The 25,913-nt window shown below is 35.1% G+C and overlaps 1 protein-coding gene across 1 annotated transcript in view; it reads left to right on the forward strand.

Annotated features, from left to right (window-relative positions):
- Nucleotides 1-25,913, forward strand: part of LOC113063326 (nesprin-2-like) — a 603,140-nt gene that overhangs the window by 145,482 nt on the left and 431,745 nt on the right. The gene's annotated exons all lie outside the window — the stretch shown is intronic.

Genomic DNA, 25,913 nt, shown 5'->3' on the forward strand with positions numbered 1-25,913 from the left:
CTCAAGAGATTCAGAGCTTTAAATGTGAAGTAAAACTGCAGTTAAGAGTCACCAGATCTACAGTTTAAGTAGTTTTTTAAACCAGTACTTTTACACTTTTACTTGAGTAAAAAGCTTGAGTTGATACTTCAACTTCTACAAAAGTCTTTTTAAACCCTAGTATCTATACTTCTACTTGAGTAATGAATGCCAGTACTTTTGACACCACTGCAATCAACAAATAAACATTAAATGACAATGATAAAACAATACACAAGTCAAGAGTATTATTCTGTATTACAGGTATTTACAGACAGGTCAAAAGAGACAAGAGTTTGGTAGAACAGTATAAATCCATACATTTAAAATAAAAATAGCAAAAACTATGTCTGATCATGTGTCATAGTGACTATAGTGGATGTGCTATAGTGGACTGAATCTAGTTTTTTTTTTTTCTTCTCCTTTTTCCTGCATTGATTCTTTACACATCTATCAAATAATTTTTAGCTGGCTTTCCGTGTAGTGTAGCGATCATTTAATTCATTACGGTTTAATAATTATGATACTAAAACAAAAGTAATCTTTTGGTTTAGATTTTTAATCATGAATAATGGATTTGTTGCAGTTTTTGCATGATAGTAGCCGTTCAATGGCGTCATTAGTGATTATAGTATTTTAAAAGTATTAAACTTTTTCTGCTCTAGGACTAATATTAAATTTAAAGTTCGCTTCATTGAAGGGATACTTCAGCTCTGGAAAGATGAATGTGTATTTAAAATGGGTCATTTATGTAGTAGAAATGTGATTTTTTTTTTTTTTTTTTTTTTGGAGCCTTCTAGACTGAGAAAAGCCAGAAAATGTATTTTAGGCTCATGCGGATGAAAGTCAACAACTCCCAGAATGCACTTGCTTCACTGCCCTAGGAAGCCACACCTACCAGTGAGAGAGCGCAGTTAAACACAAGAAGGCTAGCTACTAATGAGTCTCCGTGACGAGTCTGACAGAGATTGAGATCGCCCAAAATTTCCTGGATTTGGCTTTTGCGTTCTACAGTCACCATTGATTATGTTTACTGTGGCGATCAGGACGATTGAGATTGACGCAAGGCCGGTGGATTGTTAACTGATGAGCAACACGTGTGAGACGCACCGCTCTCGTATCTCTCACAGAGGAGCGGGAATTTCCTGTAGTGTAGTGTAAACACTACATTCGGATTCACCAATCGGAATGAATTCAGTTAGATTGAAACAAAAGGTGTGCATGTAAACAATGAATGGCGACTGCAGAAAGCAAAAAGCTGAATATCGGACATTTTGGACTATCTCGGCAACCCGACAGGTCCGGGAAAAATAGGATGGTAACTCCTAATACTAGGGCTGTAGTACTCGAGTCCGGTCTTGGACTCGAGTCCGGACTCGAGACATTTTTCTGTCGTCTCGGACTTGTCTCGGACTCGTTGCATTTGCACTCGGACTTGTCTCGGACTTGGCCATTGGACTCGCCAAGTCTTCTAGTTGGTCTCGACCGAGTCCAGCAAAAAAAAAAAAAAAAAAAACAATTCTCCTTCAAAACAAAAACACATTTGCATGATTTCGTGACTGAAAACGTGTGGAAAACGCTAGGCGCGCTGCTTTCCTTATTTCCAAAGCACTCTGTAATCTGCGCTCACGCTCCAGTGGCGTCTGCTGTTGCTGGGCAACCATGACCCGCTCTTCATGATGACGCAGAAGTTTCAGCAAAGAATAAATGGATTTCCAGCACTAAACATCCCTTGTAGTAGCTTTGCTAATAGATTCATTTACAAAATGGCTATCCTTGTACAACTATGATCGTCTGTTTCTCCATCTTGGCTTAGCTTTCAGTATTGTTCCGGGAAAGGATGTTCATGAGCAGCGGTGCACTTGCTGCGACCTGAAAAGTTTAGATGTTTCTAATTGAATTTTATACCTGTTAGATTGTGTTTTATTTACGTCTACACCCAGATAGCCTTAAACGTACCCTTTACAATAATTAAATACAAATTATTGTTGTACAGTATATGGGGTTGCAAGACTACTGATTTCTGCTAGTAGATATTTTTAAGAAAAAAATGCTTGAGTAACTCGATTACTCGTGGTTCATGCTATTGTAAATGAAAACACATTAAATAGTTTTTTTTTTTTATCAATCAACACATATTTATGTATAGTCTTATGCAACAATTACATATGTACATTTTAAAAACTTTATAATTATGAAATTACATATTTAAATTTTCATGTAACAGCCAGTATTTGTATCTGTTACAATCACAACACTTTTCGTATCTGCATTCGGATACAACATCATACAGTTACTTGATAAGACCCTTATGACTTTTTATATAGATTTTTTTCGTAGTTATCACTGAACAAGTATATCGTGTTAAACTAAAATAATTATTAATTTTTAAAATAATATTTATCATGCAAGCAGAGAGATGTAATTACAAACGTTAAGTGATTATTTGAACACGACTGGATCCATTCAATGCGCACATTTTCATTACGCAGAACACTTTAAGCGAGTCTTAATGTTAATGAACTTCACTCAACAGATGTGTGTGTTCTGCGCAAACCAGCAAAAGGTAAAGATGCAAACATGTAGGACAAGTATCCGTGTCTAAGCTGATTATTAGCCTACTCTTGAACTGATTTGGTTTTTGAGAGACTGAGATGCGCAATGCTGCTGTTTGATTGGTGAGCGCGCTGTGCTTATTCATTCGTTTCACATCGTAGCCTAAGTTTTAATTCATTGCCCTTTAAATATATACAAATACTATAACGTGTATGATGTATTATTATAGGTAAAATTACTCTTGCAACGCTCTGATTTCTGAGAGATCTGTGTTTGATTTGCGCTCTTTTCACTCATAAAGTTTACATTCATTCACTTCTGGCGCTGATGCCCTGGCTCACCTGTTATCTAGCAAACACCAGACTGTGGTAGCTTCAGTCGAGTATTCAGGCAGAATTATTCCTTGTCCGTTTTTCGTTTTTTAAGCCATTAACCTTGCCATTCCGAATAAGGTATTCGGCTTCAGGCACAACCCTAATTATTACATTACATATTTTATTTTTACATGTAACATAGGTCATATAGTAACAGCTCCACGCAATATTGTAATTCTAAAATTCACATCGTACTTGCCAACACTTTGTATGCATTATGGTTAATACATGCTGGAGTAGTCGATTGTTTCCGACAGTGCTCGACTAGTCTATGCAAGCACTAGCACAGTATGACAAAAATATCGCTGTATTTATGTGCGCATGCCCAGTAGAGCCAAACCTACTGTATGCCTTCTAGCTTTGCTGCGCGCATTTGTCACATCCCGAGCTTTGCTTGTGTCTGTGCACTGTGCCAAGGCATCAGTCATATACATTTTTGACCACAGACATGTCAGCAAAAGCAGCATTATAAAGTAAATAAAATGAAAATAAAGTACATACAAATAATTTGACCTTACAGCTCCAAACTCTGTTCTAGAGGGCCAGTGTCCTTTATAGTTTAGCTCCCAGGGTCGGACTGGGGGTAAAACCAGTTTGATTACCAGGCCCCAAAGGAAGAGAGGGCCCTTGAAAAGTATGAATCTGAAATATATTTTATTTTACCTGGATATTTTCATGAGTGGGGGGCATGGGGGCCAATCAGGACTGCCTAAGCATAGGGCCCGGGATCTTGTGAAACGCCCCTGTTAGCTTTAACTCTAATTATACACACTTGAACCAGCTAATCAAGCTCTTACTAGACACACTAATCTTCCAGGTGTGTTAAGGCCAGTTGGAGCTAAACTTTTCAGGACATTGGAGACCCCTGTCCTACAGAGTTTTTACTTTGCACATGCTTTTGATCATTATAAATAATAAAGTCAAATTATTTTCTTAGAATAAGAGATATGCTGTCTCTCGCATCACATACATTATCAGTAGTTAGGTGTTAATGTGTGGTTTTGAAGAAGACCCTTTTTTCTCTCATTTGGACTCGGTCTTGACTTGGACTCGAAAATTTTGGACTTGGACTTGACTTGGACTCGAACCTCTTTGGACTCGGTCTTGACTCGGTCTCGACTAGTCCTGGACTTGGACTTGACTTGGACTCGACAAAGCTGGACTTGACTACAGCTCTACCTAATACTTCCTCCTACTACTCCACAGCACAAGAGCCTGTTAGCTTAGCTTCCAAATAAAAGATAGCTGACACTATCAGTGTACAGTACACTGTGCACATGCTGTGAGTGAGATCCCACCTCCTATGGGCTATTGGCTGTAGTCTTTAGCCTCTGGACAAAAAAAATAAAAATTAAAAAAACAATAGGAGGATATGAGAGTGGAAAGCAGAGTAATTTGAAAATACTACAGGTTTTCTACTAATACAAAGCTTAAATGCCAAATCCTGAAGTATCCCTTTAATGTTAGAAATACAGTAAGCAAATTTAGCATTGTACTTTTATTGTTGAGTTGTTTTCATTAAAAATAATAACCACGAATTAAGCATTCATTCTAGAAGTGGAAATCTAAAGACCTTTTGTGTTAAAACACAGGTATACCATATCATCTGTCTAATTCACCTCGTTAAAAGTTCTGTTTAATATAATAAATTAATTAGGGATTATAACACTAAAGGAGAAAATAACTTCAAACAACACCTTTATTAAGTGATGCTTAAAAAAAGAGAACTTACCTTGGTTGAAATAAGGGATGGTTAGAAGAGAAAAAAAAGAAAAGAGGATGCAAAATCTAAAAAAAAAAGAAACAATAAAAAGAATATATTACAGGTAATAGGGCTGGGCAATATGGAGCAAAAAATATATCTTGATATACGATATATAATCTCGATATCTTTACAGGAAAAATAACCCCTCAAAAACTACTGCAAAAAAAAAAGGCCAAAGTCGTTTTTTTACTGAAGTGCAAAGAGGTAGGCAGTTCATGTAGGAACAAAGTGCTTCTGCGACATTTAAGATAAAAAAATCCTTTATTACATAAACAATTTAACTGTAAAATAAAATAAATAATACATATTGCCTTCTTTATCTTGTTATCTGTGTAGTGTTTGTAGTGTGTGGAGTGTTGCGAGAGCTAGTGGGTTTGTGGCCGGGATCCTTAGAGGCCCGTTCACATGTCGCACCTAAAAAACGCATGGAAAAGGCACGTCGCTTTCTCCTTCTTTTCAAAGCGCTCGGGCAGTTTCGCTCCTGAGGCGTCCGACGTTGCATACAACAAGGAAATTTCAGCAATGGATTTCCACCACCGAAAAACCCTTGCTGTAACTCTGCTACAAGATTTATTTACGAAGAAAAGTAAAGCACACTGCAGTGTTTGGGTGCACCCCATTCTTCAAAAACCACACTGGCTGTGTGTCGCAAGTGTCTCAGCTGCGTGGCGTGTCCATTTTAAATTCGGCTCCCATGTTAATAGGTTAGAGCTTGCAGACTGGCTGCGTGAGACGCACGTCTCAGAGGCGGTCTCGAGCCACGCGGAAAACACATGCTGCGCTAGAAGCTTTGGTTGGCACCAACTTTCGGCATTCATGGCAGTCGTCCGAACAGGCGGGGCTGAGCGAGCGGGGGCAAGCACAGCACAGATAAGACAAAGTGGCGAAATCAGAATTAAATATAAACAATATATCGATATATACGATATGTCAAAATCCATATAGTGTTTAAAAAATATCTCGATATATTTTAAATCGAGATATCGCCCACCCCAAACAGGTAACTACTACAGTAGTCCAAAATGTTGAATGAGGTGTATGCTGCAAATTAATCTAATATGAATATATAAAATACATCTAAAGTGAAACTAAGAATGTGCTTAAAAACATCTTACAGCAAAGGATGACTGTGGCGAGCAGGCCGAGGCTGAGGGCTTTGAGAAAATAGCTGGAGGCCAGTGTGATTACTGATGAGTGACACCTGTACGTTGCTCATTATCAATCACTCACCAGCCTCCGTTCTCTCATTCTCAGCCTCGCCCTGCTCACCACAATCACAATGATCTGTTTGGGTAAAATAAGAAGACTCCTGTAATATCAAATATGACCTAGGTCTGTATTTATAGACGTGCAGTAGTCAAAGAAATGAATTGATTAATCAAATTGTGGTAAAAAACAAAAAAAGATCATATTGATTTTAATTTATTGACTAGCAAAATATTATGGTAACATGATAAACTGCATTAATTATGCCCATGTTTCTAATCTTTTCAGATAATTTTCAATCAGTCACAATTTGGAACTGGTAAAGGCAGATTAAATAAACATTAACATGGACAGCTAAAATAAAGTGCAAATAAGGGAAACATCTCAAGCTGATGATGTAGCTTTAAAGAATATAAGCCCAAATGCTAACTGAGGTGTCTCAAAAATATACTTGCATGGATAAAGATGCTTAATGGTTGAAAGAGCTCTTAAAAGAGCTTTTGGGGGTCATTTAGCTGCTGTTGACACAAAAGCAAAATGGAGAAAAATAAAAAACATGACTGACCAGATACTGAACAGATTTAATTTTTCATCAATTATATATATATATATATATACACACATACACACACACTTTCAGTGAACTTTGAGTTATTACGTAATCAAAAAAACCCAGCTGCTGATTGATATTACTTGGAATGCAGAAAAAAAGAAAAGAAAAACGAAGGGGGTGTGTGCGTTTCTCTCCCTCCATTGTGTCCACTGTCTCCCCTCCTGTCCCATTTCTCATAGGTTGTTCCACCCTAACTGGACGTGCCGTCAGCGCACATGGTGCCTGGTCACGGAGATTGTCTTTTAACAGCGGAAAAGACGCACGAGGGTGAAAGGGAAGCTGTTGGAATTGTGTTTTCATTTCTTTTGATTGAGAATTCTGTGTAGTTATTGATAATGTTGTATTTCTCCCTTGTTTATCTTTCTTTTAGTGGTGTGTTGGCCACAATTAACCGAAGAACAAACTGCCTGAGTCATGAACACTGCTGGGTCTTTTTTGCTTATTGAAGGAGAAATTCTTGTTATGCTAGACTGTATAGCAGTTCATAGAATACCGGTGTTTACTTTGGTTGTTTAATTAACATTAATGAAAGACAGCACCATGTTTTTAGTTCACCAAAAAAATGAAAATTCTGTCATCATTTACTCACAACTCAAGTTGTTCCAAACCTGAATGAGTTTCTTTGTTCTGCTGAACACAGATGAAGATATTTGGAAGAATGTTTGTAACCAAACAGATCTCGGTCCCCATTGACTACCATAGTATTTTTTTTTCCAACAATGGAAGTCAATGGGGACCAAGATCTTTTGATTACAAACATTCTTCCAAATATCTTCCTTTGTGTTCAGCAGAACAAAGAAACTCATACAGGTTTGGAACAACTTGAGGGTGAGTAAATGACAGAATTTTAATTTCTGGGTGAACTATCCCTTTAAGGTTGCTGCAATTGTAAGACCTGATCCAATATCCTTCTGAGACCCATAAGGGAAAACAAGTTTTGATAATGTGTTTTTTATATATACACACACATATCTTTATTTGTAAACATGGACAAAAATTTGGTTTTCCATTATATGCGTTATGTATATTTTCATTGTCTTTAATTTGATCAGTAATGTGTTTTGGGGAAACATGAAATGGCTATTACAAAAAATATAACCAATTAATTGACAACAGTTTTATAATATCTCATAAATATTGATTTATCAAATCATATTTCTATAAGATAGCTGGATTTAATCATCCAGTTAATGTCAGTCAGGATGGGGGGGGGGGGGGTTGTCATGATGAAAACGCCAAACATTTGGTTATCTCTGAAGAGTCCTGATTTTTTAACGTTACAGGACAAAATGGCCTAAAAAATAATTTAAGCTACAATGGAAAACTTCTCAGGAAGATATAACAATAACATGGGCACATATATTAATTTTTCAGCCACACACGCGCCGAGAACCGCTGTGAGGTTAAAAGAGAATATCGTATTTTCCCGTGAGCGTTCGGCCATTTCTGTGGGTGCTTGAGCAGTGTTCACATGCGGTCTAAAAGAAGTGGCAGCGCCTCAGGAATAACTTATCGAATTCAGTCCCCTTTCGCATCTGTGAGGATGTTCCTAGTTTTTTTACATACTTTATTGTAATTATTATTAATAAGTAGGGCCAAGCGTTAACATGAAAGACATGCGCATGCACCAGTGACGTAACAGATTTAACAGCAATAGGCTGTTTGCCTCTATTAATAGATTGTATAATTTACTTAGTTCATGTTTTTAAATGTCATTGATAATTGTAGTTATAATTTGAGAAGTATATCGAATAATTAAAGTACTTACCTCAAGTAATTATCAGTCCTTCCAGCAGGGAGTAGACAGTAGTGTGCAAGCGCTGGCTCTGACTGGCCAGACTTCCGCTTTTTCGCGGGCTTTGCACGCGCTGCCTCTGATTGGCCAGACTTCCGCTTTTTCGCGGGCTTTGTTTCCGTGCACGTGAGTCTGGCAGCAAAGTTTATATATTCTAATATTTATACATCACCAAGCATACCTCATTAAATCATACTGGCATTCAATTATTAATAATAATAAAACTGCTGTGTTTGGTTAATAGAGCTTCGCGTGTCGCCTCTAGCGCCTCGGTGGCTGATGGGTAAAATCGCCATTTTGTGAGGCCACTTTTTTTATTTATTTTTTTTATTAAATTTTTCAAATAGTACAATATGTCATATAAACTTGAACTTAAATTTACATCAACAACTCGTTTGAGGAAAAAAAAAATAAATAAAGATGTGCTCGCATTTAAAACAGTACAAACTCACATCATATCAAGTAAGAAAAATAAAAAATACAAATACAAATAAAATACAAATAATTACAGGGGCTGACAAAACAACATAAATGCTTCAAGCGTGTTTAAGAACATAGGACTGTAAACTCAAAGAGCAAGAGACTCTGACATTGTTTCATATAACTCGTTTATGGACTGGTTTTCTTCCGATAACACCTTTAGAGATGCTATATAATTTTTAATTTCGTTCTTAAAACAGTTTATGTTGGGCTTGCTGTTATTCCACTTATTTTTGTGTATATGATACTTTCCCATCATGAAAATAATGTTCACCATTTTAGATACCTTTTTTGACATACCATCCATATATATCATCACTTGAAATTTGTTAAACAAAGAGTTATTGATCCCAATATTTAACCATCGATAAACATCCTTCCAAAACCCCATTGTGACTGAACAAGAGAAAAAAAGGTGTTCAATTGTTTCGTGTTCTGTCATACAAAAAACACACAGATTAACTTCAAAATTAAACCTTTTCCTTAGGGTTTCAGCAGCAGGATAAATATTATTTATTAATTTGAACTGAATTTCTTTTACTTTGGTTAAAATTGGCCATTTAAGATAGCTACAACTAGTCTTTGTTAATGTAACTTGATTATCTGTTATCTTTATTTTTGTTGGCTTTTTGATATCATAGAATAATTTTTCTTTAAACACACTTCCAAGTATTTTGTTATTACATTTTCTTTCTCCAAATTCCAATTCACCAATTTTTAATTCAGGAAGTTTAACAGTCACATTTGAATTTGTGAGGATATTTTTAATCATGAATTTTAAGGCAAGTGGAATAGCTCTACTGATTTGGTTAAATTCTCTATAAGAGCATTTCAAATTAAACTTATCGACAAAGGAATTAAACTGCAACAGACTGCCATTTTTATCCATCAAGTCCGTAACGTATAGAACATTTTTATCGTACCATTCTTGTTTAAATAGTGTCTTTCTGTTAATTAATATGGCTCTATTATTCCACAAGGTGGAACTATGCGGAGTGAAGTAGTGTGTGAGGCCACTTTTTGATGCGCTTAGGAGGGATTTTTTTTATATTATTATTTTATGCTTAAAACAATATAGCTACAGATAATAACAGAGAACAAAAATAAATAAAATTAAAATCACAAACTGGGAATCATGTAAATTAAACATATTGATAAATCATATGAGAATTACATGACACTGAAAAAAGGAAAATAATTACAAAAAGATAATGTTTTAAGGCCTTTTTGCTCTCAGACAACTTAATTGAAAAGACATATTTTTCAAGTTCTTTCAAAAATGTAAGAAAAAGTAAGTTTCATATTTAAATATTTAGATTTATGAATATGAAACTTTGCTAGTAACAAGATCAGATCAATTACTTAAAAATGACCTTTTTCAGATTGATTATAACCTACAAAGCCATCCTTCCAACACACATTCATTATACATTTCAGACCTAATAAATCCTAATCTTGCCAGAACATATTGGTAAATGGAAAATAAAAAAAAAATAAAAGAAAGAATATGAACTACAGTTTCGTCAGAGTTGTCACAGAAAGAACAACTGGAGTAAATATCCTTTTTGAACTTTTTGAGGTAGTGACTTGCAGAGCAGTATTTATGAATTATTTTAGAAGAAATCTATTTTACTTTATTGGTTAAAGAAAAGATGTGGAAGCATCTAAACTTTTTTCCAACATATATTACCAACTGCATTATTCCAGTAAGTGGTCACAGATGGTAAAGTAACAATGTTTTGCTGAAAAAAGTGAACGGACTGATAGATTGTTTTTACAGGGAGAAGCAAAGCACAATTTGCCAACAGGAGTATTGACCAAACTCACAGAGACTAGAGGTTGAGTTCCTCTCAAGAGCACCTGATGGGATTGAACCCATAACTATTGAAAATTCTTTGGGAGAAACAGGAAATTGAAAGTGATATAAAAACTCCTTATATGAAAACAACAACCCTTGAGAATTGATTAATTGACTAACAAGATATTTTTATCAAACCAATTCTGAAAAAATATAGACAGTTACATATTACATATAAAATATTACAGTTATTCCAAATAAAATATTTATGAGGTGAAAAGTTGTGCTTGAACATCAAATACCATGCCAAGAGGGATTGCCTGTAAAAATCAGATAATATTGATGGTAATTTTTCAATTTTGTACATAACAGAAGAAAGTCATGGAATTTATGGGAAGAACATGCTGTGTTGTTGGTTAATGTCCGTTCACACAATCAATTTTTACATTCAGCCTATTTGTATTTAACTTTGTTTTTGTTTGTCAATAAGCCCATCTCCCAATTTTTTATTTTATTCTGTGCTTTCAAACTCTTTTACACAGTAAATTGCAATTTGTTAAGCTCCCTCAAAAAATCATGCAAAGTGATAGCCTTTAACTTAGTAAAATGGAAGAATATAATGCTGTAACAAATGCATATTTAGTGGTGTAAGTTGAGCTAAATGATGTAATATTTCCTGCAACTTGCAATTTCAGTTGTATTTAACATCTTGTTAAAACAATGCAAACTGATTTCCTTAAAATATGTTTTTCTCCACTTAAGCACTTTACACATACATTAGAAATTGATTAAAAAAGGTTCCATTCATCACATTTACAAATACACACACAAATTAATGACATTGCAAACTATTTTAAAATTGTTAAACAACAGGGGTCGGCAATCTTTTTGTCATAAAGTTCCATTTTAAAGTCTCATGGGACTTCCTGCTTAGAATGACGCAAAATTATGATTTTATGTCATTATAAGCAGGAACTGGAACAATGAAATCCTTATTTCTACCTTCTCATGGGCAAATTAGGGAATAATACAGGAGCATTCAAAAATATGACTGGGTTTCTAACAATACAAAGCTTAATGCATTTTGGCTGAAGTGTCCCTTTAAGCAAAGTCTGTGTCGATGCTCTAACCTTTAAAGGTTGTTATTTGTTCTTCTGTTCTTTTTCTGCACATGATGCACAGATTAGTACATTGCTGCCTTTAACTGGTATACAAACGTCATTAGGGGCTTTCGCGCTGGAGGAACCTATTCATAATTCATAAAGCTATTGGCGGAAGTTCCCGGTTTAGGTCCAATCGTATCAAGCCGCTGACTTAGTGCTCCCCAAAAAAACGCTGGCAGACCCCCAGGTCATTGTTAGGGTATAAACAAGAGCATATAATAACATGGATAAATCAACTCATCAACTTATGAGTAAGTCTCCTCAGCTTCCATTGTCAGTTGCACTCATTCCTGTTGTGTGACCTTAACCCTCTGGAGTCTAAGGGTATTTTTGGGGCCTGGAGAAGTTTTGTCATGCCCTGATATTTGTGCTTTTTTCAGTTTCTTATAAATATCTAAATGGGTAAAGTCTAATATCACTGTAATCAGCACAAACTGGGCTATAATAATATTTGAAATGCATGCATGTACATGATTGTATTTTTGAGAAAAAAAATGTTATGCATGGTTAGTGAAAAACTAAAAATGTTAAGTCACTTGAATAAGGCAATAAAACACATACATAAAATTGGTTGCCGGAAAAGTTGAGAACTGGAGCTTGTAGCCTAGAATTTTTCTTTCTAAATTATGTGAAAATCATCTTGTTTACTCATTCACAGAAAACAATATATTGATTTAAATTTTCTAAAACACTTTTTGTTGGTAAAAGTCATATGCGAGTAGGCGTCAACTATCATGAATATCATTGTGATTTACACCTGAGAAGACAAAGCCCTGCATAATGAGCTGCATAATGAGCCTCCCATTCAACTGTGCCACTCTGAGGGAGGACTTACAAGAAAGAATGTGAGAACAAAATAAAAGTATATAATTTTATGTTTGTAGTTTATTAAGAATATATTTAATTATCCCACAACATAATTTAATATCCACTTGGGGGAGCAGTTAAACAGTTTATTAGGGACAATCAAAGCTTACTTTCAAACACATTTTTTGGCATCATTACTCCAGTCACACAATCCTTCAGAAATCCTTTTAACAATCTTATTTTCTACCAAATAAACCCCATTTATTATTATCATTATTATTATTATTAATGTTGAAAAGAGCTGAGAATATTTTTCAGGTTTTTTTAGGGGGAATAAATCGAAAGAACATTGTTTTTACATTTGTTAGAGTTATCTCTATTTGTCACATTTATATTATTTACATCAAGCTTTTGAATGGTATAGTATTGTATATTGTTATTTAAACTTAATGTTTCACTTGATTATACATTTAGTCAGGAATTATAGTTTGGAAAAAGTATTTGGAAAAAGTCTGACTAGTAAAATGTTTACACTTTATGTGAAAACTAGTACAAATAAATAAAAAGAGACTTACTCATGTTTATGATCTCTGCTGAATAAAGCGCTTCATTCTTTTTTCTGAGGAAATCCATTTCTCAAATCCTCAACCACATCACATCTTTTTGGGGTGAATTATGTCTTATTCCTCTCATCGCGAAGCAAACAGTAAAATAAAATAAAAACTTGAAGAATAGTCTCGCTGCTTTTTCTTCTGTGTGGGCGTATTCAAGCCGCGCGCTTCAGTTTGAATCTGAATAGCGCGTTCAGCGCGGGGGCGTGGTCACATTAGATATAATGAGCGGAGATATGAAAAATAGACATCGCGTTGTTTTCATATGGATTACTTTATCTCAGAATATTTGGCAGCACTTGTTTAGTTTAAAAGTTGACATTTTAGGCTTTCTATAGATATCTCTCTCATGTCTCTTCGTTGAGTATTCACGGAGTTACAGTTCATTTTAATGACGTGTTTGTACATGACGATCAGCGGAGACAAAGACTGCAGACAGCGCACTTTGTTTGTTATCTTTAATTTATGAGTGCACAAAGGTTCTTTGTTATTATGTCTGTATCCAAAAAAAACTAGACCCTTTACAGATTCGATTGATGTATTGCTCTTATCTGTACGATTAAAACTGAGAGTGTAATTTAAGTTCTTTTCGGGGTTATCAGGAGAAAATGACTCAAAACGCATATATGCGTTAATCGACTCGAAAGGGTTAAACTGGCAACCTGCATGAGGGTCGAGTCTGAGGAGAAGGGTGCGGGGTTAACAACAATCTCCCATAACTTGAATTTGGACTGCAGTACCTATTTCCACCACTAGCTAACAGACATTCTTACAGACTGCACCTTTAAAGATGTCTATTGAGAGTCCCCACAAAGACAACAGATAATCTGTGTGCATGTGCAAACTACAGTCCAAAAAAAGTATTGACTGATTTGCAGATGTTGCAGGTGACTGAATTTTTTTTTTCTGATTACTTTTGATCTTATTGATTGCTGCTCTTCATAAGGCTACATTGCAAATGTCAGTATCCTAGTTTATTTCCATCATTATCCAATATATAAATTAACATATAAACAACATGCCCTTGGCAATCTAGAATACGCTATTCATATATAGGTTACTGATTACTAATGAATGACCAGAATGACTGTCTGCTATTACTTAGAATTCCTCAAGTTCAGTGTCAAAGTTAAAGAACAGAATATTATCTTAATTAGACAGACAAATCTGTTGGATTATGAAAAAGAAAGGATGACTTAATCAAATGATTCTTTATCAGATCTTAGACAGAAGGGAAAAGAAAAAAAAAGTCAGCCTTCTTCCTTTACATTTTAAAACTTAATAACCATGAATTAATATCATACTAAATATCATATCTGGCCCACACACAACAATCGGTTAGTCGCACACAGGCCAAATCTGGCCCACACACAGCAAGCCACGACTCAAACTAAAGCCGGTTTGTCGCACACGGGCCAGATCTGGCCCACACACAGCAAGCCACGACTCAAACTAAAGCCGGTTTGTTGCACACGGGCCAGATCTGGCCCACATACAACAAGCCAGAACTCAACCTAAAACCGGTTTGTCACACACGGGCCAGATCTGGCCCACACACAGCAAGCCACGACTCAAATTAAAGCCGGTTTGTTGCACACGGGCCAGATCTGGCCCAGAAACAGCATGCCACAACTCAAACTAAAACCGGCTTGATGTGTGTGGGCCAGAGATGGCCCATATAACCTCTGCCGCTGCCAGAACTGAGCCAGATGTGCCATAGTTGGCCCAGATGAGGCCCGGATATGTATGCTATCTGGGTAATAACATTGTAAGCATTAGCTACATCTTTAATTGCTGCTTTCTGCTGTGAAAATTTTGTTTGTGATGAAAATAACATCTTTGTCAGTTATTTTATCTAAACAGATCGATTAACTTCTTCAAGATTTCAAAATCAGATAGCATGCTGATAATGTAGCACTGTAAGCAGTGTTGTGCCTGAACGCGTTCATTGAACGATAGTTCATGAACTCGTTCATATTTTGGGCGAACGTGAACTGAACGTGCTGTATTAATGCCCGATGAACGTTACTGTCAACTCGTTCATTCTGGTGGCTGTAACTCTCTCAGGTTAACTTCGTTCAATAGGGTGCCAGATTTATATAGAGCCTTCCAGGCGAAAAAAACGGCTGAAACACACCGTAAACGGGTCTTAATATGTAGCGGAAAAACACCCAATCTGGCAACACCATCCGCCGCATGCGTGACGCGTCATCAAAAAAAATAAAATAAAAAAGGCATCGAGGCGACAGCAGCATGTAGAAAGAAGGCGTATGATCATTTAAAATAATTTTATGACAAGGTCGGTGAGAGTGGGAGACAAAGCATTAAAGCAACAATGGGGAAATGCTGTCCCCTCAATGCTAATGTAAACCCTGGTTGGATAAGGATTCAAAATTGGATATGAAGATGAAATCTGACGCATAGCTTCATTGTTAAAACTGATAAAATAATTGCTGTCTGTGATTCTATATGGGCTGTTGCAATAATTTTGAAAAATAATAGCTCGCAGCAACATATGGAAAAAAATAACTATGAACTAGTTCATTTTAAAATTTGTGAATTAAACTTTGAACTAGCTCATGTAGAAAGTGAACTTTCCCAACACTGACTTGTAAGATTACATTTGTTTGAATGCATTATTGCGAAAGCGATTGAGTGTGAATCTGTTTAAATCATGCTTTAACCCGAAAATAATCAGTAAAAGAAACAGACAAACTCTTAACATCCCGCTCGACTCTTGCAGTCAACTTTCTGATCAAGCTAAATATGTTGGGTGTTGGCATGAATTTTACTCGTGATAAGAAGCTCATATTCAAGTGTTTGTGCAAAAATTATTAATGTGCATTAATGACAGGGAAGCGCCGTCTCATCACTTTAATTTTTCATGATAATGATAATGATAATTTTTTTCTCACATAGGTACATTAAAAATATATCTACAGAAAGCTTGAAATGTTTTTAAACGAAAAGGAATAGTGTAATGTGTGAATGTATTGTATTTCTCTCGTCGGAGAGAGCAGCACTGTGAATATAACCAAACGACAGACCTATATAAACCGGTTCAGCAAGTGAAAGCCTCATAAGACACTGTCCATATGAAAAGCAATTCACACCTTTAACTTCGACCCCACAAGCCATGAATAACTATCCAAAACCCAACTCCCTCCAGCTGAACAGAATTCGGTCTGTGTTTTGGCTCTGAGGAACGGTGTGTTACTGGGCTGAAACATGCCTGCACTACACTTCATAATTTTCTCGCAGCCCATATTATTATTTTCACAAGACCATAATGATAATAACAAATCATCAATTAATAATTAATCATTATTTTACGAAAATCATTGTTATTTGTGATGGTGGATGTTTGCGGGAGGCTTTAAGACCAAGCGGAGTCCTCTGTTCCCGCCTCACAGCGCGCGGGTCTCCGAGGCTTCACTGTCTGCGGTTTGACTTTACTGAATCAGATTGAGGCAAACTTATTGATCATGAGCCCTACATTTAGCAAGGCAAGATTTAGCAAGTTTAAGACTATTCTTAAACTTGGAGCTCATTATATTGAAGTACATAGCCAAACACCAGAAACATTATGCATTTTATAAATAATGAAATGTTATGAAAATTATGAATTTTATTTATTCACATGCTGTATGGTTGAAATAATATTTTAGTTCACAACTTTAAGTTCCGTTGTTTAAAAAAATGCTTTATTGGCTAATGTTTCATAAACCTTCAGTTGTTATGCTCTAAAATCCATGCCATTATTAATTTCACAGTATTTTTACCACCTAAATGACTAATCTTTAAAGTCACAATTCTATAACGGTCAAAATTACTCAGGCCAATGGTATTTTTTAATGACATTATTTTATTATTATTATTATTATTTGAATAATTGTGGCTTACATAAATAGGTAAAGCAAAACAAATATTCGGATTGTCCCTTATTTTTTCCCTTGTTTTCCTAAAGAATAAACACATATTTTTTACTTGAGATATTTGCCACATTTCTTCAATTAAGGATTGTTACATAGTGTATGGTGTTTCCATTTATCTGAACTTCTTCAAGTGAGTTAGTTGCAGGGCAAAAAAAAAAAACGAAAATCCAGCACTTCTCCTTCAATACTGATACTGCGACTGTTGACAGTTTGTACATGTTCATTCGCTGGCATTTTTTGAATTTCTTTTTTTTTCTCCCTTAACCCCTTTGCGTGCAAACATCGCTGACGGCCCCAGTTTATTATTGTTTCACTTTCACAGCACATTAAACATCACTGTCTTACTTCATCTGGACAAACTATGCATCAATTGAAAGTTTAAAGACTCTAGCTTCGATATTTGACCAATATTTTGATAAAACATTGTTGCAGTGACAGATATTTAGTGATTTATGTCAGGAGTGCAAAATAATAAATCCGTATTATGCCACATTTTGAATAGAAATTCACCTCTCAGTCATATTCAGTCACGTCAAGAGCGGTTTATTTGTGTTCACATAGACTCACTGAACAGCGTCAATAAGGATTTACAGACCAAAGATGCATATCTGCGGAGATATATGGATATATTTACTGATGTTTACTTCATATTTCTTCAGACAGAATCGTCATTTCTATTAATTTTCCACGGATTTACGCGATCAGATGATAAACAGCCTCTCCCAGCGATCTGTGTATGTGTTTGCTGTGCCGGCAGCTCGTGCTGTGTGTGACTCAGACTCTGATTGGGCCTTCCCAAAAGTCAATCTGAGAGTGTAATATCTGGACACCGCCCCATCGTGTCACATGCTTCCTGCACACTTCCTGGTAGTTATCTGGCCAAAACAACACTGAAAAACCTCTGTACACACAAAATATCCGAACAATAAACCCGCGATTACGATAGTAAAGCTTGGTATGAGAATTTCTTGAGATCTGGGGCGTTTTTATAAAAAAAATCGAAAATGTACATCGGAAATGCTAACTTGTGCAGCGATAAAAAAGGCTACAAATAACATATTTTGACAACAGTAAACGACCAAATTCCACCCCTGATCGCTAAAGGAAATTATTATAAACACTCGATCGGGGTTTAAAGTGAGTTTTTAGTAAAAGTGTACTAATAATTTCATAAATTGTCAGATGTAGCTTGATGCTAACGTTAGCGCCAATGCTACTAATAGCAGGTGCTTTTCTTCTTCATAATGCATTTTTGTCTCAATAATTCACGTAAGGTCGTAAGAAAATGTTTTGTTGTATTTTTATAGTAAGACTTTTGATAAATAAGGGCTAAATGCAAACAGAGACTGAAGTGAGATTGCTGCTTTGTGTCTTTGTAAAGCCTGAAAAACCACAATCAAGGCTAATAAAGGTGGAATAAAAACAAAAGAATAATGATAAAAGAATAATGCGGATAATGTGTCATACCTGGCGGAGGTGTGAAAGACTCGTTTGGTGAGAACAATGGAATAACAGATAGGGATTAATCGGGCAGTTTTCACAGCCAAACAAACACAAAATACACAGGAGAGTTTACATGTGAGATCTCACAGAGATGACAAGGGCCATAAATCAATCTGATTAGCCTTCTCTAAAAACACACATGAAATGGCCTTAGAAAATATTTCATAAAATTCACCGTTTTACAGATTCGATTATGAAATTTTTTATGAAGGTTTGGAAGACTTGTGGCCTTAGCTACACTGTGTTTTCAAACTCATATCCTACATCAACAATTTTTTAAATACATTTAAAACATATGTTTTTTATATTTTTATTTTTGTTTTTATGTTTGAGCTTATATATCTCTATTATCATAACAGTCTGAGTGATTCTGATTCCTGAACAGTAAACTTTAAAGTGTCAGCTTTGTGAACATATGTTGATTATGTATCTAGTCAGAAAGAATCATGAACAGAAACCTTTTTATTTTGGGTATGTAATTTCGGTCTCCATGCCAAAAAAGGGGGGTTACTAGTAAGGGGTTAAAAAACAAATGTGTCCATTCTGATGCGCAATTTTACCTTACAGGCAATTTACCTAATGGCTGTTAATGACTATTTGAATTGAATTCTGCCAAAGTGCGCGCTTGTATGTGTTCATATGCTTATGCCAGTGCTCATGTCTGAAAATAATATATGAAGAAGAAAAAAATCACTTAAAAACATTAGGATATAGCTTATATTTCATTAGTAGCATAATTTTTTTTTTAATTGATGTAAACGATAAAATGTATTTTTTTTTCAGCATGTTGTGCAGACCGCATTAGAATTCGTGACGGGCCGCGGGTTGAGAACCACTGCTTTATATCAAACATTTTTAAATTGTCCACAGCTGAGCTTTGCGGGAGGCTGATCTGCGCCAGATCGCGTGAAGTGAATGTAATGAACAAAGTCGTTTTCAGATGCAATGAAAGAAAGGAAAAGAAGAAAAAAAAACATGGATAACCTAGATTAGTCCCAGGCTCTGTTCTGAAGTAAAATAATTATAATTAGTACTGTTAACCAAGAGTAACACATTTTAACGGATTAATCGCCTATTTTCATTTGCTGAATGTTTTCTTTATTTTTTAAACACACTAAAAAATAAATTAAGCTTGTCAGAGGAAAAAAAATATATGAGTCGTGTATTGGTTTCATTTTAACGGATCAATCACCTATTTTCGTTTGCTGCATGTTTATTTTTATTTATTTTTTTAACCCCTTTCTAGGCACCTCCTTTTTTGGTTTTTGCTCATGATTCTTTCTGATTAGATACATATTCAACCTTTGTTCACAAAGCTGACACTTTAAAGTTTACTGTTCAGGAATCAGAATCACTCAGACTGTTATGATAATAGAGATATATAAGCTCAAAAATAAAAATATTAAAAACATTTTTTAATGTTTTTAAAAATGTGTTGATGTAAGATATGAGTTTAGAAATAGAGTGTAGCTAAAGCCACAAGTCTTTCAAAACTTCATTAGAAATTTCATAATCTAATCTGTAAAACTGCGAATTTTATGAAATATTTTCTAAGGCCATGTCATGTGTGTTTTTTAGAGAAGGCAAATCAGATTGATTTATGGCCCTTGTCATCTCTGTGAGATCTCACATGTAAACTCTTCTGTGAATTTTGTGTGTGTTTGGCTGTGAAAACTGCCCGTTTCATGATTGTATTGTTCTCACCAAACGAGTCTTTCACACCTCCGCCAGGTATGACACATTATCCGCATTATTCTTTTATCATTATTCTTTTGTTTTTATTCCACCTTTATTAGCATTGATTGTGGTTTTTCAGGCTTTACAAAGCAACAAAGCAGCGATCTCACTTCAGTCTCTCTTTGCATTTAGCCCTTATTTATCAAAAGTCTTACTATAAAAATACAACAAAACATTTTCCTACGACCTTACGTGAATTATTGTGACAAAAATGCATTATGAAGAAGAAAAGCACCTGCTATTAGTAGCATCGGAGCTAACGTTAGCATCAAGCTACATCAGACAATTTGTAATATTATTAGTACACTTTTACTCAAAACTCACTTTAAACGCCGATCGAGTGTTTATAATAACTTCCTTTAGCGATCAGGGGTGGAATTTGGTCGTTTACTGTTGTAAAAATATGTTATTTGTAGCCTTTTTCATCGCTGCACAAGTTAGCATTTCCGATGTACATTTTTTATTTTTTTTATAAAAACGCCCCAGATCTCAATAAATTCTCATACCAAGCTTTACTATCGTAATCGCGGGTTTATTATTCAGATATTTCGTGTGTACAGAGGTGTTTCAGTGCTGTTTTGGCCAGATAACTACCAGGAAGTGTGCAGGAAGCATGTGACACAATGTGGCGGTGTCCAGATATGACACTGTAAGATTAGTGATGTGTCGTTCTTGAACGATTCATTCATTTTGAACGAATCTTTAATGTGACTCGGGAAGAACGAGTCGTCTCGGGGAGTGATTCGTTCAGTCGCGCATGCGCATTATTCTATGGGTTCTGTTCTAGTAGTAGTAATTCACCTGTCAGTCAATGCAGTCTTGAGCCGGAAAGAGAATTGATTAGTTCATAGTTCGGGTCTATCGGGTTTTTGACTCGTTCCTCAATCACGTGACAGCGCCATACGCTTACCCAATGCAGTCTGAGCCGGAAAGAGAATTGATTAGTTCATAGTTCGAGTCTATCGGGTTTTTGACTCGTTCCTCAATCACGTGACAGCCCAATATGTTAAACCCAATGCAATATGAGCCGGAAAGAGAATTGATTAGTTCATCTCATGAGTCTTTGGGTCGAGTCGTTCCTTAATCACGTGACAGACCCATACGCTAAAACCATAGACACTGATGGTAAAAGAATGCAGATAATTGAATAGTTAATCTTTCGGTTCTTCGGGTTTTTCGTTCTTTTGTACTGTGATGTGACAACATTGGCTAGAGTAATTAATTCATTTACAACTTTCCTTACAAAATGGGTGCGTAGTACTTATTTATTATTAGTATTATTTACTCTTACAGTAACTTGATGCATTTCTGGTTTCAAATTGTTGTTTTTAATTTCTGTCATGGTGGTACTTTTCCATAACACTGAATGTGGAAATAAAGAGTTGGTTATGCTTAAAATGTTGATCTTTTTTTCTGTCTGTTTGTTTGTTTTTGTTTAGTTGTGCAGTTATTAAATCAGATTGTCTGTGTAAACCATACTTTTGTAACATATGACACTTTATAAACATTAAAAACACTGTACATACTTTTGAATAGTTGTTTATTGTTTATTACAGAAAAGCTTTGTAACAAAGAGGACAACTATTCCAAAATAAATTAAAATAATAAAAATTTAAATAATTAAAAATTAAATTTAAAAGATAATAAAGCCACAGGGTCTAATAACCTTAACAAATGAACTTTAAAAGTACAATATAAAAAAAAGAAAAACTAAATATTGCACAACAAGCTATTCCCAAAATAATTTTAAACCATTTGAATAAAAAATAAATGAAAATTAAGAGATACTAAAGCTACGGAGCCTTATAACAATAACAAATTACCTTTTAAAATCACAACAACAAAAATATTGCACAACAAGCTAGTCTTTTTCTAAATAAATAAAAATAAATAAGCTTTAAAATAAATAACTATATTTGAAGTTAATTTAAACTATATTTGAAGTTAATTTAAACTATATTTGAAGTTAATTTAAATCTATATTTGTGGCTATATTTTTAGGACTTGCTTTAAGGCATGTTTACATTATTAAAAAAAACAACAAGCTCCCTGACCTTGGATGGGCTGAGTCTGTGAGTTCTTCTGTCTGAGATAATCTGCCCAGTTTTAGAAAAAAAAATTCAGATGGCACGGATGTGGCCACAATGCAAAGTCTTGTCTTTGTGACTTCAGAAAGGCTTGTGTATACTGGTGAACATCTCCTCCACCAGGCCAGAGGGTCTGATGTGCGGGGTAAGAGTGGCTCTGCAAGGTTGGCCATCATAGCATCTGAGGTCTTAGAAGAGGTAGCAGAAGGCCTCAAGCTTGCTACCCTCTCGTCAAAGTCTTCCCAAAACATGGCCCCTGCATTGGCAGTCGCACCAGGATCTGAAACGCCTCACTCTGAGCTGGGTTAAAACTGTTAAAGCTGAAGTTATCATAACCTTAATGTCTTAAACTAAAATTAATAATTCAAATTCAAAATGTTATTTGCTTTTAATGTATGTCATTATGTCCTTTTTTGAGAAATCTTCTTATACATATATTACACCAATATGTCAAGTCTGCCTAGGAAAAGCAATTATTATACCAGCAAACTCAAAATTGGAGTAAAAATGAACAAACTAGTCTATAAATACTTTTTATTGTAAGCTTGGATTATTATATTATTATATAGCCTAGTGTTTATTTACCGATAGACAGTCAAGAAGACAAATTAATCAAAATTGTATTTATAACAGGGTTTTATTTATTTATGAAATAATAACAAACCACAGATCCTCAACAAATAGTAACAAAAACACAGTGACAGAAATGTCAGAAATAGCGCATGGGGCTGTCACGTGATTAAGGAACGAGTCAAACTCGACCCGAGACCCGAAAGACTCATGAGATGAACTAATCAATTCTCTTTCCGGCTCAAGACCGCGTTGGTTTTGCGTATGGGTTTGTCATGTGATTAAGGAATGACTTAAACCCGAAGACTTCTTGTCAGATAAGAAGTGAGATGAGCTAATCACAGACTGAAGACCCAGGTAAAGAATTAGTATTTTTTCTGTATCTTATAGCATTTTAGTTTTGTATTGTTTGTAGTGTGATCAACGTTTGCGTAAGTACTAGATGTGATGGGGAGGTAGCACTTAATATTTTAATAACATTTTGCTAAAATGAACGAAATGACTCGAAAAAAAGATTCGTTCATTTTGCTGAACGAGACTCAAAAGTCAGAGTCGGTAAAATGATCCGAACTTCCCATCACTAGAGAGAGTTGCTTCTTAACTTCACGCATATACCTCGTGTGTAACCTGGAAATCAATTCTTCCTCGGCGCCAGATTCTGCGCTCGTATTGGCTCGTCTCAAGTTCAAAACTCACCACCATTGGTCATAGTATTTCCCAAATGAAAATATATGTTTGTATGAAAGTAATATTTTTCTTTTTTTTTAAATATACTAAATTTCGATACTTTTTGATAACACTCCCATTATTATATTGTTATATTAATAATATTTTTTTTGTTATTCCACTGGTAACCTTGGTTACACAAAGTTAACGCACACTGTGGATCCGCCCAGAGGCGCATCTTCTACCAAAGCGCTCTTTAAATTTTCAGCTCCTTAAAATAGCAATGCACCAGCAATGTGCCTGAATACACCTCTTTTTTTAGACCAGCATGCCCATGGGCGCACAAATGGGCACAAATTAATTTGCTAATTAAACGATGTTGTGCTGGACGGGAAAATGCAAACGGTGCCGAACTGAAACTAGCAAACACACTTGTGCTGTGCCTTACATCGCATTGCACGGGGGTACGATAGGGCACAAAGACTCAAATAGATATATATATTTGAAAAAATGACCACTGACTTGCAGTTAAGATCTGACTTTTTTCAACAGAAGTTGATTTTCTCGCACTCAAGCTAGGTGTATATGACTTCCTCTTTTCAGATCGCTATTAAAATAAAATTTTGTTACATTTTAACCCATATACACTACAAAATATCATCATATAGATATTAACATATTCACATATACATATTTTACATGTTACAAAATGACATATTTACACACAATAATATTAGGAAAATAGCTCAACATTAGTATTATTCGACACTCACTCTTCCTCCTGCACTAAAATGACTGTATCTAAAATGACTATCTAGATGCTGTAAATTTAGCTAAGGTCAAACATGATGTGTGAAGAGTGTCATGTATTCAGTAACTGATAAGAGGAAGTGTGCTGAAGAAGTGATAAAGCAGACTGTCGCTTCATACTCTGCAAAATTCTTGGTGTTTATAGAAGTCTGTACTTGAGTGTAAAGAAGTTAATGACATAATGAAGTGCTGATTGAGCATTAGTGATGAACACCTGCTGTTAACAAGAAGAATCACTGAATGAAAGAGAAACAACTGCGACTGACTTCCAGCCTTCGATGAGATCAACTATATATTAAATCTGATAATACCTCAGCAGAGGATGATTAAACAACTCCACAAACAGCTTTCCCAGCTTAATTTATTCCTGAACATGTCTACAAAAGTTCATATTGAGAATGAACAGAGGTTTATCTCTGGTCAATGCTGAACTCTACTGCAGTCAGTCAGAAGAGGGACACAGTCTCGTCTCTATTACTGTCTAGCTCAGTGTCACATGTTTCAGTCATATTTTTGGATAACTTTTGTTAATTGATAAACAATATTTTTGCAGTACATCCTCCACAGCAGGTGTATGCAGTGGTGAATCTATGTGATGAAATAAAGGAGTATGAATCAGTGACTCAGACATGCAGCATTATTACAGTGGAGAATATTAGTGTATCTCCAGAAATGAATATGGAGAGAATTACTCTGGTGTCATGTGTGAGTTAATGAGACATGTAATTAAAAACTTGTGTCTTTAAAGATAAATGACTGAGTTTGATTTATTTCTGTTATTTCAGCAGTCAGCTTCAGCTGCTCAGATTACTGTAGATCTGGTGACTCTTAACTGCAGTTTTACTTCACATTTAAAGCTCTGTGCCCGGTTGCATGAAACTCCTTAAGTGAGGGTTTCCCTGAGGGAGAAAAAATCCCTGAGGTAAGGGATTTCATTAAGAGCGTTGCAAGAAACCTCTTAACTATGGAGGACCAGGAGTGCCACTTAAAAATAAAATGAAGAATCAATTTATCAATTTAATAATTCAAACATAAAAATGTATATAAATAAATCACTTTTAAATGGACAAATTAATAGACATTTTTAAAGTTGTTTATTTTATTCATGTTTTAAAATGTATTTTAATAATACCATAAAACAATGAATAAAAAAAAAACATTTTAAATATATGAATAAATAGACACATTTAAACTGTTTATGTATTTCATGTTTTTAAACGTGGATTAATAAAACAATAAAAAGTACATTAATAAATAATTTAAATTCACAAGTTAAATTGCTTTTTTTTTAAAAAGCATTTTGGCATTCCTTTTCTCTCTCTATTTGCCAGATGCTTTTCTTTGCGGTTTTGCCAAAAGCTTTTTTTTATCCATTTGTCAATCGAGTTAAAAAATGCCATTGGACAGTACACACGTGGG

Source organism: Carassius auratus, chromosome 45, assembly GCF_003368295.1.
Source record: "Carassius auratus strain Wakin chromosome 45, ASM336829v1, whole genome shotgun sequence".
NCBI lineage: Eukaryota > Metazoa > Chordata > Actinopteri > Cypriniformes > Cyprinidae > Carassius > Carassius auratus.